Below are 18,394 nucleotides of genomic sequence, written 5' to 3' on the forward strand. Positions count from 1 at the left end.
GATTACAATTAAGGGAAATAACCCCAGAAGGATCACTGTCTAGCACATGATTGTAGGAGATTAAAAAGAACTTTGAACTAAAAAATAGCATCTATAAATGCTTGGATATAGTTCCAGTTAAGTACAAAACATATGCTCTTAGAATTGCAAATTGGTAAAGCACTAGAAACTAGTTCTATTGATCCAATAATTCAAAGATTGGCTAATGATATTGGTTGGAATCAATGAAAATTGAGAGGGGGGGTGAATCAATGTTCCGTAATTATTAACTTTATCAATCTGATATTTGAACCACTTAATCCATATGAAAGAAAGTAAAGTGCAAAAACAAAAAGCAAAGAATAGCAACACCATAACACCAAGATTTTTACATGGAAAACCGGTTAAGGGAAAGACCATGATGAGATTAAAAACACACAATATTGGTATACTCTATTAGAAGTATAAAAATATTGCATAAGGGGGATGCACATGCATTCAAGCATCCTGCTTAGAGCTCATTGCTCAGATTACAATTAAGGGAAATAACCCTAGAAGGATCACTGCCTAACACATGATTGTAGGAGACTACAAAGAAATTTGAACTAAAAAATAACATCTATAAATTCCTAGATATAGTTCTAGTTAAGTACAAAACAAATGCTCTTACTTAATTATGCAACACTACTCTGTTCAGATACTCTGTTGTATACTGGAGCACAAGTCTTCACCATTTGCACATGAGACTATGCCTATTCACTCATACATACATCCCATAGAAACATAGACATATAAAGTGATGAAGACAATCATTGTTACATATCTGCATTACAAAATAAGAACCATTTCATGTTGGCTTCAAGAACACGCCCTACAAGATGAAACAAGTAAATAAGTCAGCTCAAATTCAACTCTAATGCACATGTGGACCAAAATAAAATGTTCACACACTTCCCACATGATAGCTCATCATCCTCAAACATGCAAACAATAATCAAAATCAATCTGCAAGATCCACAAAGCGAATCACCACATGATACCATAGATATACACTATTCTTCTAAAGAACATGGTTACCAGATCTTCTAACTAATACCAAACTTAACACTAGAGGCCATAAACCTAGAATAATACAAATTATATGACCACATACCTTCTCCTAGATCTGCAAAGCAAAATACACAACCAAGATAATCTACCAAGTAAAACTGTACACTACAGGATACACATTTGCTTACTAGACCTCACCAGACTTAATCAATCTAAACTCAATCTTCTAGAATGATGAAAACATGAAGTGCATATACCAAAACTGATATAAGTTTCCATCAATGACAATATCTCATCATGCCTACAGTGTCTCTTGCCAACAATATTATCACTTTGAAGAGGAAAATCCCTAAAGGTCCTCAACAACCTTTTTATCAAGATGTACGCAGATCATCAACCAAACCATTAAGTATCATTGGTACATCTCAAAGACTTTCCATAGAAGGTCCTCCTCTCGTAGGGAAAGAAAATCATATGGTATGCAATTTTCATCTGACTATAGATCATGATGGTGCATCCTATTTGGAGATGAGCAGAGCCATACAAATTCTTGCCACAAGTAAATGAGAAGAGTATCAAGTTGAAGAACCTACACCCTCAGAAGATGCAAATGTAATTTTCCTCGAGTATGAGTTGAACTCGGAAGGAGACTATTTGTTCATAGAGATAGATAACCCAATTGTATGGTGCTATGCACAAAGGAGGGATTCAAAAGATAAATCCAACTCTAATAACGCCACCTCCCATCCTAAGTATATGTTGATTAAAGGATCTTCCTCTAATACCAAGAAAGAAGAGACAAACCAAGATAAGAAGCCTATTGAGGTACCTTCCATTATTGTTAGCAATTCTTTTCCTGATGCTTTTTATATAATTGAATCATGTAAAAATATGAAAATATGGATTACTTAGGCAGAATATCTCAGACTAAATCCTTTTTAACTTGACCATCTCATTGAGTTCATTAGACATGAGTCCTCCACACAATCTATCACTGATCAAATTACTGAAGATAATCCTCTGGCTAAAATAGACCCTCGTTGTCTGAATTCTTCTCAAGAGTTGAAACCTCCTAATTGAGCAAACTCTTCCATGAAGCCTAAACCTTTCTATGTATCTTTTTATAATGCTAGTTTTAAATTGATCAATTGCGTGATTGATTATGGAGCCTTTGACAATGTGATGCCATCCCAAGTAGAAAAGGCTTTAGGTTTGACCCTTACCTTCTCAAATGGAATAATTTTCTCAATGGATTCTTATTAAGTGCCCATAATAGGTCAAGTTAAGGACACTCAAGTGGATTTAGCTTCTCATCCCTCTAAGAGACTCAAGCTTACCATCTTAATTGTAGATATCCTAGCAAGTTATGGGATGCTTTTAAGTTGAAGTTTTTGTAAAGATCTTGGAGTAGAGATTCAAATGGATTGGTCTTATGCCACTATTCCAGTGAATGGTAAGAAGGTTAGATTGGAACTTGAGCCAAAATCCAAGTTTACTATAATGAAATTAGATGATCCTAAGTAAACAAATTTATATGTAGAAACTAGTCCTGGTAACTACATGTGTAGTTCTTTTGAAGATATCGATAATTGCCTGGTTTTTGATGAATTAGAAGATGAATTATGGACTATGGAGTTTTTTGGTAGCTATTCTTCATTTGGATATGGTACTAGAGTTGTTCTTATTGCTCCAGGTGGTTGCCAATTTCTCTTGGCTTATAAATTAGAATTTGAAAACATGAACAACATGGTTGAATATGAAGCTCTTTTGCTTGGTTTGGTTGCTACAAAAGAAAAAGGGATTAAGCAATTAAGAGTGAAAGGAGACTCCAAACTTGTGGTGAGACAAGTCTAGAGTCATTATGTCATGAAGAATGGGAGATTGAGACATTATCAGAAGAGATTGAGGTGTTATTATAATAGATTCTAGGATTGTATTAAATTTTTTGAAGCCTTCACAATAGAGGTTGTTCCCTGAATAAAAACTACTAGAGTTGATTCCTTGGCTATATCTGCAACACTCTTGTTACCTCATCCTGACTTTAAGGACAAAGTATATAGCATCGAGGTTGTTTATAGGTCGAATGTACCAGATAATGTTAACTATTGGTAAGTGTTTAACAATCATAAGTAGAATATTGATTTTGTGGAAAACACAAATGCTTTCTCTCGTACCTTTTTTGAAGGAAGCAATGAAGATAGCTCTTATATTATTGAAGAAGTAAAATCTAAGGGCCATGAGATGAAAGGAGTGATTCAACTAAAAGGAAATAAGATTCCTAAGGGGCTTGTATCCTTAGAACATTTATTCAATTGTCATGATCAATACATTAGGCAAAAGGAATCTGATCTCAATAAAACATTGGTTGAATATGAACACGTGAATATAGGAACAAAAAAAGATTCAAAGATGGTTTATATAAGGAAATGTTGTACTCCCGAGGAGAAGAAGAAATTAATCTCCCTGCTTGTTAAGTATAAATATGTTTTTGCATGGTGTTATGCAGATCTAGAGAAGTTTAGAAATGGAAAAATACAACACCGTATTCCTCCCAAGCCAGGAGCTACCCCTTTTAGGCAAAAAAAAAACCTTCAACCCTAAAATTGCAGATGCCATTTTTAATGAGATTGATAAAATGTTAAAAGAAAGGATAATATATCCCATCTATCATACTACATGGGTCACTAACATTGTGTCAACTAGGAAGAAGAATGGAGAAATAAGAATCTGTGTAAATTTTTGTAATTTAAACAAAGCTTCCCTTAAGGATAATTATCCTTTTCCTGTAATGGATCATATTCTATAGATAGTGTCGGGATCTAAGATGATTTCTATGTTAGATGACTTCTCTAGATATAAGTAGATAGAAGTAGCCCCAAAAGGCCAACATAAAATTGCTTTTACTACTCCCGTGGGTGTTTTTGCCTATAATAGAATGCCTTCTGGCCTCATCAATGTTGGGGCCACCTTTCAGAGAGCTATGGATGCAAATTTTGGTGATTTGAAAAATAAAATTATAGTTGACTATTTAGAAGAATTGACTATGTTCTCAAAGATGAGAGGGAATCATTTACAAGATTTGGAGAAAGTATTGGAGAGGCGCAGAGATTTCAGTGTTGGCAATTGACACTCATCTGGTGAGTTCAGGTAGCTTCTAGTAGTTGTATATTAGTCTAGGTTTGTCATTGATGGAAACTCTTCATGGTTATTTTATTCAGCTATCATGATTTATCTTATTCGGAAGATGGTGGTAACCAGCAGGCAGTTAACCGGTAAAATAGGGTATTTCGGTAATATTTTGGCCCATAATGATTTCTGATGATTGTGATATTTTTGGTGATTTTTTTTGTGATCTTGGTGACTGGGAAGACCCTTAGGAAGTGTGTGATTATAATATTTTGGTCTGGTGTTATGTTTTGTTCAATACCGAAGCCGACTTGGAGCTACACATTATACTTCTTGAAGCTGACTTGAAGGAGATTGCTTTTGTGTTAAGACCGGATATATAAGATTGATTTGGCAATTGATTTTCAATGTGTTAATAGTTTGGTGATCCATTTTGGTGTGATTAAGCACAGTTTCACATGCGTATTTTTCTTTTAGACCAACCAGTAGCTGATTGAGATAGAAACAGAGTATTCAGCAGAGCAAAGACAATCAAAGATCAGAGCTTAATCAAAACTCATTATTGCATTATTAGATGCTACTTGAGAGTTCATTTCATTGTACTTTATCATTGTAATTAAATTGTAATTCAGTGAGACTTCCCTAAAGGTTGTAGCCTTCTGGGCAACTATATTTGAGTAGTGAGCTCTAGGTAGTGAGCCTGAATGCAAGTGCATTCCCATCTATGTAATATTTATGTACTTCTGGACATAATATATGAATATTATATGGTTTTCCCTTTCTGGGTTTTCGCGTGAAAATTATGGTGTTGTGGATTTGTGTATTCTTTGTTGCATGTTTATGTTCTTTTTTGTTATGTATTGTTAACCGGTGGATAAAGAATAAGTTTGTGGTTTCAATTTCTGATAGATCACTGATTCACCCCCCTCTCAGTGATCTCTAATTCTAAAAATTGGCATTAGAGCCTAGTTCCTCTAAGGAATCTTAACCGCTTGAGGAAGATCTGGGAGATTGATTCAATGGATTCCGGTTTTCAAAGACAACTCAATGTGGCACTTGAGGATTTTGATGTAGCTAGAAGTGAGGTTTGTACCTTGAAGAAGAACCTGAATGCTGTTGATGAATTCATTAGTGAGCTAAAGGCTCAAGCAAGTATATTTGTAGAGAAAAGAGAAAGGAATTAATGGACAAGTTGAAGGAGAAAGAAGATCAGATCATGGAATACTAGGACAAAGCTAATGAGGTTAACAAGCTTGAGAGAGAGAATGTTGCTTTGAAGAATGAGATGCAATCTATTGTGATGAGACTTACTAAGGAAATTAAGGACTATAAGAATAATGAAGAGAATATGGCACAATAATTGAAGGAAAGATTTGATGAATGCTTTAGGCTTACCTATGAGAATATTCAGTTGAAGCTTGAGTTGACACAATCAAGGAATAATGGTTAAGAACTTGAAAGATAGGTTGCTACCTTGAGGGACAAACTTGCTACTACCAGTGAATACAAAGACAAAATCAAAGCTAGTTCAGCAAGGCTTGATGAGATGTTGGAAAGTTAGAGACATGGAAAGCATATGAGAGGTCTAGGATTTGAGAAAGGTGAACCCTCCACATCTGGACAGGTTAATGCAAAACCTGATCAGAAGAAGAGCAAGAATCCTCTGGTAAGATAGCCTAATGCTCATAAATTTAATGGTAGATGTTTTACTTGCAACAAGTTTGGTCATATGGAGAGTCAGTGTAAAAGTAGGATGAATAATGGAATGATGAACAATAACAATATGATGAACAACAATAACGTTCCTACTTTTATCGTTCAGTGTTTCATATGCAATAATTTTGGATACAAGTCAAATGTGTGTAGAGTAGTAATGAATAACTTTCAGAATAAAAGATGCTATGCTTGTGGAATTTTTGGTCTTATTTCTAAACCGTGCAAGACAAGACAAAATCAAATGAACTTCAGACTTGTGAAGAATAATGTTGTTTGTCGAGCATGCAAAAAAACCGGTCACATTGGAAAGTATTGCAAAAGCAAGAATAGTGCTTCGATAGACAAGAACAAATTAGATGAGAAAGGAAAAGAGAAGGTAGAAGAGATCAAGGAGAAGAATGAGAAGATGTGGGTGAGAAAGGATGAATCCAGAGTTGACAATAGGTCTGCACCCTAATTCAGTGCATGATCTTCAACTGGTAACTAGAGCTTTATGCCTTAGGGGGAGATTTTCATGTAGACTCTAAGAACCCCCTCTTTGGTGGTTTGCAATCAATTTTGGAAGATTTCAAAAGGACTGAATCATATGTGCAGATAATATTCGGAGGTTTCTGAAGGATCTAGTGCTTTGGTATGAAATATCATGAAGATCATGATAACCAGTTGTTGCATTTATTAGAGTGAAAAATTAGGTTTTCGAAGGATAAAAGTGCATTTCAAGACTTCATTCATCACAATGCGATCAAGCGAGTAAGAGAAGAGGTGAGAGAAAAGAAGCTTGGCAATCTCAACAACAATTTCAGCAACTTCTAAGTTAATTGTAGCACCTGGTTGTGAAGCAACGTATTTATCTGTTTAAATTTTCTATTTTTTACAAACCCTAGGATTCAAAATGGCTTCAATTTTTGGTATTGTGACTCCTCTGGTGGTTGAAATTAAGAATAGGTCTCATCCAATCTTTAAGAAACATCCATTTAAATCGGGCGAGGATGATCTGGAAGCTGCATTCTCATCCATGCCCTACGATGTGCTGCACAATGAAGATATCAGGGCCTACATTCACTGTGACCTTGAAGAGCTTGGGAATCCTGACATGTTGGACCTAGATAACAAGCATTTGGTCGACAGTTTGGGAAATCTCAAACTCAAATATAAGGTGCTGCATGATAAGGGTTTCTCATAGTTCGTGCATTTTCCACTATTTGGTGAGGCATAGTGGATCCACTAAATCCTTAGCCATGTGCATGATGAGTTTGTATGGCTTGATAAGCCTCATAAAATCACCAAGAAAGAAATCTATGTTGTAATTAGTTTAGCTAAAATTGGTGATGTGCCCAGTTTAAGAAAGGTATCAAATGAAATCGTCATAGCTACCATTGGATCCAAATTTGACAACAAAGCCATGACTGTGAATGACATTTTGGAGAATGATGTGAAGTTTTCTTCAATGGTAGCTGGATACAAGGTTTTCTAGTCCATCCTATACAACTCTATCTCTAGTACCTCTATCTACTAGGCATATCAAATGCTCAAAGAAGATAAGAGGTATGATCTATGCACTACACTTCTAAATGAATTATTGAGCAATTTGAAGAAAATTAAGCAGGATTAAAAGCATACTTTTAAATATGGTACACTCCTTATTTTCTTGGCAAAGTACTTCCTGAATGAGATACCTGGTATTAGTGGAAAGGTTTAATGGGCATATGATAGACCAGTGGCCATGTAGATCAAGGAAGATCTATGGGGAGTTGGTGATGCAACCATGTGGATATATACCATCTGGGTATATTTTAAAACCTTCCAAGCCACAATGAAGAACATGGAGAGGATTTCAAAGGAGGTAGTTGAGAAGTATGAGAAAACCATTTGCCTCATGGTCGATAAGGATTAGTGGAGCCCCAGATAGTCTGGATCATGCCCATGGGGTATGAAGTTGACTTTGGTACACTTGAGGCTACTGCTCCGATGGCACAACCTGCAAAACCTACTCCATTTGGAAAAGGTTTGCTGAAGCAGAAAGAAAGACCTAAGAGAACCTATGTTGCAGTATCTTCGATGGCCTCAAGAACTAAATTTGAGGAAGAGGTAGGAAGACCTAAGAAAAAGGGAGAGTTTGTTAGAAAATTGAGAAATCCTCAATCTAGTGGAGCACGACAAAGCAAAAAGACTAAGTCAGAACTGTTCCCTCTGGAAGACCCCAAAGAGGTAAACAGGTCAAAATTCAACTCAAAAAAGACCTTGAGTCTAGGAATATACCATTGACCATTTGGAGGAATTTATTATGTGTTTCATTGATGTTTTGTCATTGATGTCAACACTAGCTATTTTGGTTGCTTTATCGCTATCCTTCTGGTTCCACTAGGATGTTTGGTTTCTGGTTGGATTAGATCATAATGATCCAATATGCTCCGGTATGTTTGGGTTATGGAATTGGCTTATTCATGCTTATGTTTAGTCAATTGGTTTTTATTTGGTGATCGAATTCTATCCTGTATTCTGGAAAGTTTTGTTTATTGTTCTAGCGAGGGTTTCACTGAAAGAGCTTTGTTGAAGATCTTTGATGTTATGCATAAGGGGTGTTGGTGTGGCTTCTAGTAGAGATTCAGGATGTTGATGGTGATCATGTTCGAGACTTAGTTGATTGGGATAATTGCTTTAGCATGTGTGGACCTATATTGGGTCCTGATATTGTCTAGGCTATAGATCGACTTAATGTAACATGCGGATTGGACCTCTCGATGTGTTTCCATGATGTCTTATGGGTTGTATATTATTTGTTTGGTCTCAGGCCAACATATTTTGTAATTATGTAATTGTTTTATTGTCTGGTGGTCAACCTTATTATTTGTGGTTGAGGGTTTGTATATACATGATGTAAGATCTCATTGTAGATCATGTGTGTAAGGGTTATGGAATGTAATGGGAGCGAATAATGCAATAATCATTTAGGAAAAGGATTTGATTGACCATTGGTGATCGAGTTGGGTTTATGTAAGAGGATTTAGTCCTCCAGTATTGAGCTTAACTAGAACTGTACTCAGGCATAGGAGATGCTATCATTGCAGTTCATTCCTTCTTTCAGATTGCAGTCTGGATTTCTATGTTGTCAGTGAGACTCCTTTTGTGATGAGCAGTGTGCTCTAGGCTGTTGGCCTTCATGCAAGTGGAGGCCCCTCAATTGTAATTCACATACTTACTAAAAAAGTATTATCTGATTGTGGGTAGGCTTCCCACTGTGGTTTTTACCTTTACCGAGTTTTCCACGTACAAATCTTGGTGTCATGTGGATGGTATTTATTCTTTGATTGTTGTTTATGCTTAATTCATTTATCTACTATTTCAGTATTTGGTTTATGCATTTCAATATTGATCTTTTGGGTTCTGGTATTAAAGTTTTAATTGCTTAAGGTTCTGGTAATCTTGTGATAATTGATTCACCCTCCCTCTTAATTGTCTTCCAGTTATTTGAACTGTCTAACAATTGGTATCAGAGCTCTGGTCCTCTCTGTAGAAGCTTAACCGCTTGAGGAAGATCCTATGGTGACTAACAGTTCAATTTCATCTGGTTCATCTACTCCTATCTTTCAGAGAGATATTCCTAGGCTTGATGGAACAAATTACTAAGTATGGAAGATTCGAATGGAGACTCATTTGAGATGTCTTAGTAAGAAGATTTGGGAGATCATAGAGAATGGTGTTACACCTTACAATCTGGCATCTGAAAATCCTCCTCTGAAAAACTTGGATAAGGAGCTTGAGAATGGTTGTAGAGTAAGAGAAGCCCTCTTGTGTGCACTGTCTGATCAACAAATAATGGGATTAACTGACAAATCATCTACAAAGGCTATATGGGACAACTTGGAGACTCTTAATGAAGGTGACCCTACTGTGAAGATTGCTAAACTTGATGGCTACCAGGTGAGATATGAAAAATTGAAGATGAAAAAAGATGAAAGGATTACTGCATTCATGGAAAGGGTAAATGAGATTGTTATTGGAATTCAATGTTGTGGTGGAACTCTGAGTGAAGATGAAATTATTTCTAAAGTTATGAAAGCTTTACCACTAACTTATAAGATGAAGGCTACTACAATTAATGAATTAAGAACAATGGCTAATACTTCTATCAATAGAGATACCTTGGTTGGGAAATTATCTTCTTTTGAGCTTGAAGAATTCGGACCTTCTGGAGCTGTGAAGTCAGAACCTACTTTTCATGCATCTACATCATCAGCCCAAAAGAAAGATTGGAAAGATTTATATGCAAGGGAATTGGATGATATGAAGAGAGAAGATGAAGAATTTGAGCAACTTGAAGCCCTATTTGCTAGAGGAGTACCTAAAGGACCGGTAGGAAGTAAGTATGAAGGAAAAGCACCTTTTAAATGTTTTGCATGTAATAAGATATGTCATTTTGCATCTAGATGTCCTGAAAGGAATTCAAGATTTCAAGAGATATCTAGAAGATCTTTTAAGCCTAACCCTGGATATCAAAACAAGTATAAGTACAGGAAAAAAAAAGACAAATCATGCTACATAGCGAATGAGCAAGGTATGACTGATTCTGATGATGAACCGACACATGACTCTACTAGTGGTTTTGGCAATGGAAAGGAATGGGTGTTCCTGGCTATCAAGGAATATGTTCTAACATTGGAAGAGAATGTACCTGAAGAGAAGGCACTTGCTGCTAAAATTGAAGATAAGAATGAATGGGTAATTGACAGTGGATGTTCACATCATATGACTCGAGATAAAAGGAAGTTTATATCTTTGCAAGAATTTGATGGCGGTTTGGTTAGATTTGGAGATGATAGAGCATGTATGATCAAGGGAAAATGAACTATATCATTGGATGGTAAGAACAATACTGATAATGTTTATTATGTTGAAGGTTTAAGGTATAGTATTTTGAGTGTAGGACAATTTATGGATAATGGATTTCAATTACAGTTCAAGGATGGAAAATGTGAAATCATTAATAGATTTGATTTGGAGATTGCAACTGATACTTAGACAAAAGGTAATATATTTCATTTGAATTCCACTGATAAGACATGTTTGATTGCACAAATTGATGAGAGTTGACTATGGCATAAAAGGCTATGTCATGTGAATTTTGATTGCATTGTAAAGATCAGTTCAACTAAGGCAGTTAGACATATCCCTAAGATTGTCAAGCCCTATAATCTGGTATGTAAAGAATGTCAAATGGGAAAAGATGTCAGAATCTCTTTCAAGAGTATACAAGATAAATCTAATGATGTTCTTGATCTTATTCATACTGATTTGTGTGGCCCTTCTAGAGTTTAAAGTTTTCAAGGTGATAAATATTTTATGCTAATCATTGATGATTATTCCATAATGATGTGGGTTACTTTTCTAAGGGAGAAATCTGAGGCTTTTGAAAAGTTTAAAATATTTAAGGCTAAAGTTGAGATAGAGACAGGATTGAAGATTAAATGTTTAAGGTCAAATCATGGTGGATAATTCACATCTAGTGAGTTTAATAACTTTAATGAGAAGCATGGTATAGGGAGACAATTTTCTGCTCACTCGGACACCTCAACAAAATGGAGTTGTGGAAAGGAAGAACATAACTATCTTGGATACTTCTAGAACAATGATGATGGAAGATAATCTACCTCATATCTATTGGAGAGAAGCAGTGATCACAACAATCTATGCATTCAACATAGTACATATGAAAGGAGAAACCAGTAAGACACCTTATGAATTATGGTTTGGCAATACACCTACAATTAAGTATTTTAGAATCTTTGGTAGTAAATGTTATATCAGGAGAGATGATATCATTGGCAAATTTGATCCTAGATGTGATGAAGGAATATTTATTGGCTATTATAATGAAAGAAAGGAATATAGATGTTATAACAAGAGATTGTGGAGAATTGTGGAAAGCGCTAATGTCAAGGTGGATGAGTAGAATAGAAGTCAAATAAGAGTTTATGAGCAAGAACCGACAGTGGAAATGATCATAACTGAACCGGTAACACCTTTACCGGAACAAAATGTTGAACTAGTTACTCTGGCAGTATCAGAAAATTCAACAGTAACTGAAGAACCAGGAAAGAGGAATAGAGAGTCGGAAGACTCCTAGGTATGTGAGATTGAATCATTCAGAAGATCAGATCATTGGGGATAAGAACAATGGAGTGATGGCAAGAAGGAAATTGGCATCTAATAAGGTATGTTTAATTTCTCAAGTTGAACCAGTATTAGTGATTGAAGCATGTAAAGGTGAATGTTGGATGAAAGCTATGGAAGAAGAATTAGATCAGATAGAGAAGAATAACACATGGACTTTAGTTCCCCGACCTAAAAATAAGAATGTTATAAGAACTAAATAAGTATTTAGGAATAAAATGAATGAAGATGGACAAGTTGTAAGGAATAAATCTAGATTGGTTTGTAAAGGATATTCTCAAAAGGAAGGAATTGATTATGGTGAAATTTTTGCACCTGTAGATAGGATTGAAGCTGTAAGATTATTTCTTGCCTATGTTGTACATAACTACAAGGTTTATTAGATGGATGTTAAGTGTGCCTTTTTTAATGGGGATCTTGATGAGGAAGTTTATATTGAGCAACCTAATGGTTTTTCACTTTCAGATGATAAAAACATGGTTTGTAGGTTAAAGAAAGCTTTATATGGATTGAAACAGGCACCTAGAGCTTGGTATGCAAGGTTAGATAAATATATTTTGAAGCTTGGTTTCACTAAAGGTAATGTCGACAGTAATCTATATTAAAAAGTCACTGATAATGATATACCAATTATTGAAGTTTTTGTTAATGACATCATTTTTGGAGGTGAAGATAAGTTGTGCATGGAATTTTCTAAGAATATGGGGAAAGAATTTGAAATGTCTATGATTGGGGAAATGAAAATTTTCTTATGTTTGTAGATTACTCAAACTGACAAAGGTATTTTCATCTATCAAACTAAGTATGCTAGGGAATTGTTGAAGAAATTTGGTATGGTAGACTCTAAACTGGTAAGTACTCCTATGGGTACAAGTGAGAAATTGTTAAGGAAAGATGAACTTACATCGGTAACTCCTACAAGATACAAGTGTATGATTGGAGGTCTGTTATATTTGACTCAAACTAGGCCTGACATAATGAATGCCATTTGTATTGTATCTAGATATCAAAGTGATCCTAGAGAAAATCATGAGAGTGCGGTGAAAATAATTTTGAGATACTTGCAAGGTACATCTGAATATGGTTTGTGGTACCCTAAGGATGATGACTTTACTCTATGTGCATATATAGATGCAGATTGGGTAGGTGATGTTGATGATCGAAAAAGTACTTCCAGTGGAGTTTTCTTTCTTGGAAAGAAGTTGGTTTAATGGATCAACAAGAAACAATAATGTACTTCTTTATCTACTGCTGAAGCTGAGTATGTTGCTGCTGCTACTAACTGTAAACAAGTTCTATGGATGAAGTAAATGTTGAAGGATATTAAAGTGCATTGAATTAGACTGATAGTTATTCACTATGATAACTCTGTTGCTATAGACATATCAAAGAATCCAGTATTTCACTCTAAGACAAAGCACATATCTATCAAGTATAACTTTTTGAAGGAGAAGGTGGAAGAAAATGAGGTTAGACTGGTTTATGTGAACACTAAAGAATAGATTGCAAATATTTTCACTAAACCTTTGCCTAAAGAATCATTTGAGTACTTGAGAGATAGATTAGGGGTTTCTTCCCCTTCGATAGAGAATTGATTGATGTTATTTGACATTAGTCCGGTATGCATTATCAGAGATATCATTCTTTTCTCGATTGATGTGGGGATGCTACTGCTCAAGGGGAGTATTTAGCCCTGTGTTTTAGTGGTTTTTGTTTTTGCTTTCCTTTGATATTTTTGGCAGATTTTTGGAATTGATGTCAAAGGGGGAGAGATATTTGTGAAAAACAAATCTTGACACAGATATCATTCACAGGGGGAGTAACTTCATTGTTATATTTTTATGTGAGAGATTGTTGGCTATCTTCCATTGGGAGAGACTTGTTTGGAATTTCTAGGCACTTGGATGTTTTTCACATCTAGTGTTGCCATCAATGCCAAAGGGGGAGATTGTTGGCCATTTGGAGGAATTGATTATGTGTTGCATTGATGTTTTGTCATTGATGTCAATACTAGTTGTTTTGGTTGCTTTACCGATATCCTTTTGGTCATGGTAGGATGTTTGGTTTCTAGTTGGATTAGATCATAATGATTCGGTATGCTCTGGTATGTTTTGGTTATAGAAATGGCTTATTTATGCTCATGTTCAGTCATTTGGTTTAGATTTGGTGATCAGATGCTATCTTGTATTTTGGCAAGCTTGGTTTTTTGTTCCGGCAAAGGTTTCACCGACAGAGCTTTGTTGAAGATCTTTGATGCTATGCATAAGTAGTGTTGGTGTGACTTCTAGTGGAGATTTAGGATGCTGCTGGTGATCATGTTTGAGACTTAGTTAATTGGGATCATTGCTTTAGTGTGTGTGGACCTATATTGGGTCTCGATATTGTCTAGGTTATGGACCAACTTAATGTAACATGTGGATTGGACCTCTCGATGTGTTTTTGAGATTTCTTATGGGTTGTATATTATTAGTTTGGTCTCAAGCTGACATCTTTTGTAAATATGTAATTATTTTATTGTCTGGTGGTTGACCTTATTGTTTGTGGTTGAGGGTTTGTATATATATGATGTAAGATCTCATTGTAGATCATGTGTGTAAGGGTTATGAAATGTAATAGGAGCGAATAATGTAATAATCATTCGGGCAGAGGATTTGATCGATCATTGGTAATGAAGTTGGGTTTATGTAAGAGGATTTATTCCTCAAGTATTGAGATTAACCAAAACTGTACTTAGGCATAGGAGATGCTATCATTGCAGTTCATTCCTTCTTCTGGATTGTAGTATGGATTTCTATATAGTCAATGAGACTCCTTTTGTGATGAGAAGTGTGCTCTAGGTTGTTGGCCTTCTTACAAGTGTAGGCCCCTCAATTGTAATTCACATACTTACTGCAAAAGTATTTAATGACTGTGGGTAGGCTTCCCACCGTGGTTTTTCCCTTTATTGGGTTTTCCACGTACAAATCCTAGTGTCATGTGGATGGTATTTATTCTCTGATTATTGTTTATGCTTAATTGGTTTATCTGCTATTTCGGTATTTGGTTTATGCATTTTGGTATTGACATTTTGGGTTTTGGAATTAAAGTTTTAATTGCTTCAGGTTCCGGTAATCTGGTGACAACTGATTCACCCCCCCTCTTAGTTGTCTTTTGGTTATTTTAACTTTCCAACATATACAAGGTAAGTACATAATCATCCCTTCACTATAAATAGATCAATTTTTAGATGAAACATTAGTGGATGGTAATTTGAAGAATCTTAAAGCAAATTTTGAGCATTTTGATGACGGTGACCAAAGGAAAGTCGATGAAGCAGTCGTATTATACTTACATAATTTTAGTAAGACATTAATTGAATCAAAAAAGTCCATTGCAAAGGACTTGTATAGTATAATAGATGCTAGAAGAATGAATGCAATCAAAATGGATAGAGAAATGATGGAGATAGAACTTGTAAATAGATGTACTTGTATTGCTCATAGTGAAGTTAATAGATAAATTGAAGAAGCTAACAAAAAGGAATTCAAAAGTAAGAACAAAATACATAGATTAATGATTGGAAATGTAGAGGAGGTAAGGAAAGAGATGGAGGAAATATGGAAAAAGATCATTCAGAATGACCCTCTGTACAAAGATGCATTTAAAGAATCTCAGCCGAAAGATAAGCAAGGTGATTCTGGAAGTTAGAAGGTTGATACTCAGTCTAAAGATCAACCAAAAGACCAAGGTAATACTGCAATTAATGTTGAGACTAGTGACAATCCTCTGGTGATAGATAGCTCTACAACCTCTGTGATTCAACAAACTGATATTGGGGACAAGGGAGAGAAGAAGGATGTTGTGTCAGGAGAAGCTGAGGTAACTAAGATGGACAAAGGTAAAGGCATAACTAATCTTACAATTGCCACTCCTCCGGTTACAGGGATCTTGCCTCAGATTTTGATCAATCTTGATGGCTCAGTTGATCTTGGGAAGATGTCTCCTACATAGAAGCTTATGCTTGCTGCTACAGTGCAAGCTCAAGCCAACCAAGATTTGGTAAAATTTAGAAATTGAAGACAAAAAGATAATTCTGATGTCCATAGATGTTTTACAAAAGGTGGCTTCCAATGTATAGTTAGATTCAAATAACAACCCCTTTGGTAAATTATTATAATTGGTTAATAGTGTAAATACCAATTTTGATTCTTTGGAGAAGACGACTACTCAAAAAGTTTTGGACAGATTTAAGGAAGTCAAAAAATAGACATTCCTGAAAATGATTGAAGATGATAGGGTAACATTGAACAAGAGACCAAAGACAATTTCTAACACATTATCAGAAGCCAGTAAATTGTATAAATCTTGTCTCATCTTGCCTAAATTCACTATTGATATTGATAAACAAATAAATGGCTGCTAGGGAAAGCTTGCAAGTATTTCTCAATATTTTGACCCTAATGTAACATTAACCAGAAGTATTGAAGGATAGATTATATCCCTAAATGATTAGATCTCTGGCCTTCAAGCAGATAAGTGATGAATAATGATGAGAAACTAAGGTCCTAACCGGTACTAAGAGGGGAGGGTGAATTAGTACACACAAAAACTACCGCTTCAACACTTTGACATATCAACAAAGTTAACCGGTTGTATTCACCTCTGAACTTAACCATAGCAATACCGGTTAAACATAAATACTTCAAACATCATTCAACAGATCTCAAATATTGATAACTATGTCACTTCCATAATCATGCATGAGTTGTATCAATAATACCACAACCATTTAACACTGCATGCATATCTAACTTAATCAGAATCACATAATCATCACATGAAAAACTCATAGCCCATAACACACAAATTTTTCACGTGGAAACCCAAATGGGAAAAACCACGGTGGGGATGAATACCCACAAGCTTGTTTGTGAACTCTTTAGAAGTCTGCTTTGTTAGGAGCCTTGTCTAGTTAGAGGCTTTACAATAAAGGTCCTGTTAGGAATCGATCCTGTTAGGGGTCACCTGGTTAAGGGATGGCTATATACCCTATTAAAGGTTGAAACCCTATTAAAATTTACCTCACTGGAGGATTTAAACAACTCAATAAACTTGAGCCACTTGGTTAGAGGATTTACAACAAAGCTTGTTAAAGCTACCCAGTCAAGGGATTTTCCTTTTGTTGAAATGGTTAGAATACAATAGGTAAAACACTTTGATCTGATAACAACACTTCTTGCTAAGGCAGATCCTTTTTAGTTCCACTCTTCTGCAATCACACTTTGCAGATTTCTCACTCAGGTTTGACATATTTATTCTCCAATTCGTGGATACAATCATAACTTTTGCCAACCATCGCAATAATAAAATTCATCGACCTTATAGACAACAATTAGGTCGGTAGCATTAACCCTAAACATTGAATATTTTAGGTTTACAATTACAAGAGGTCCAATTCTAACCATCAAATACATTACATAGAATGAAATGATCTAAAACAGATCTCAAGGCATTTTGCATCGTCCAATATTCACCACATTTGGAAATCAGTAACCCATCATGTGCTCTTCACACACCGCTGAGAAAAATGTTCATTCCTGAGGTAGACATTCAATGCATTCAATCTTCATGCACAAGATCCTCAAGAAATCCTTCACGTGCACACAGTTGACGTGGCATCTCGATCCTTATCCTTATTCCTTAGCTAACTCATCACAGAACATCATTGGTTGCATCACACAAGCCAGATTGCCAAATCGGTAACCCTAGAGCTAGGACTACCAACCGGTAGTCATGCTTGGTGAACCCCGACACCGGTCCACTCCATCCTTGTTGACCATAACCACTTTCGATCTTCATACTGGTTCACCTACTTGAACATCAATGACAACATCTTCCGATCTTCATACCATTTCACCTACATTTATTGACATCAATGACAACATACGTTATCATCGCTTCATCATATGCCAACAATAAGGAGAAAGTCTTGAGGAAAGTGGGTTAACTCTGGAACCAAATTGCCATCTAGATAGATACTATACTGAGAAATAAGGCAATTTGTATGAAGGAAATGACTTGGCTTGTACCATCAGATTTGATAGAATTAGAAATTCATGCTACTGTATTTAATGCATTCATCATAATTTTAGATAACCTGAAGAGTGGGTGAGAAACTCACCTGGGATTTTTGAAGACCGTTTATGTTGAGCTCTTCAAATATTTGTAAAGTATATATCATCTATATATCAATTATGGGTAGCATCCCATCTTTGGCATTACCGTCAAAGGGGGAGAGATGAGATGAAAAATGAACAAACTAATTGTGTATAGAGTGTATAGTTAAGTGATGCATATTTTTGGATTATTGATC

The sequence above is a fragment of the Cryptomeria japonica genome, chromosome 11 (assembly GCF_030272615.1).
Source record: "Cryptomeria japonica chromosome 11, Sugi_1.0, whole genome shotgun sequence".
NCBI lineage: Eukaryota > Viridiplantae > Streptophyta > Pinopsida > Cupressales > Cupressaceae > Cryptomeria > Cryptomeria japonica.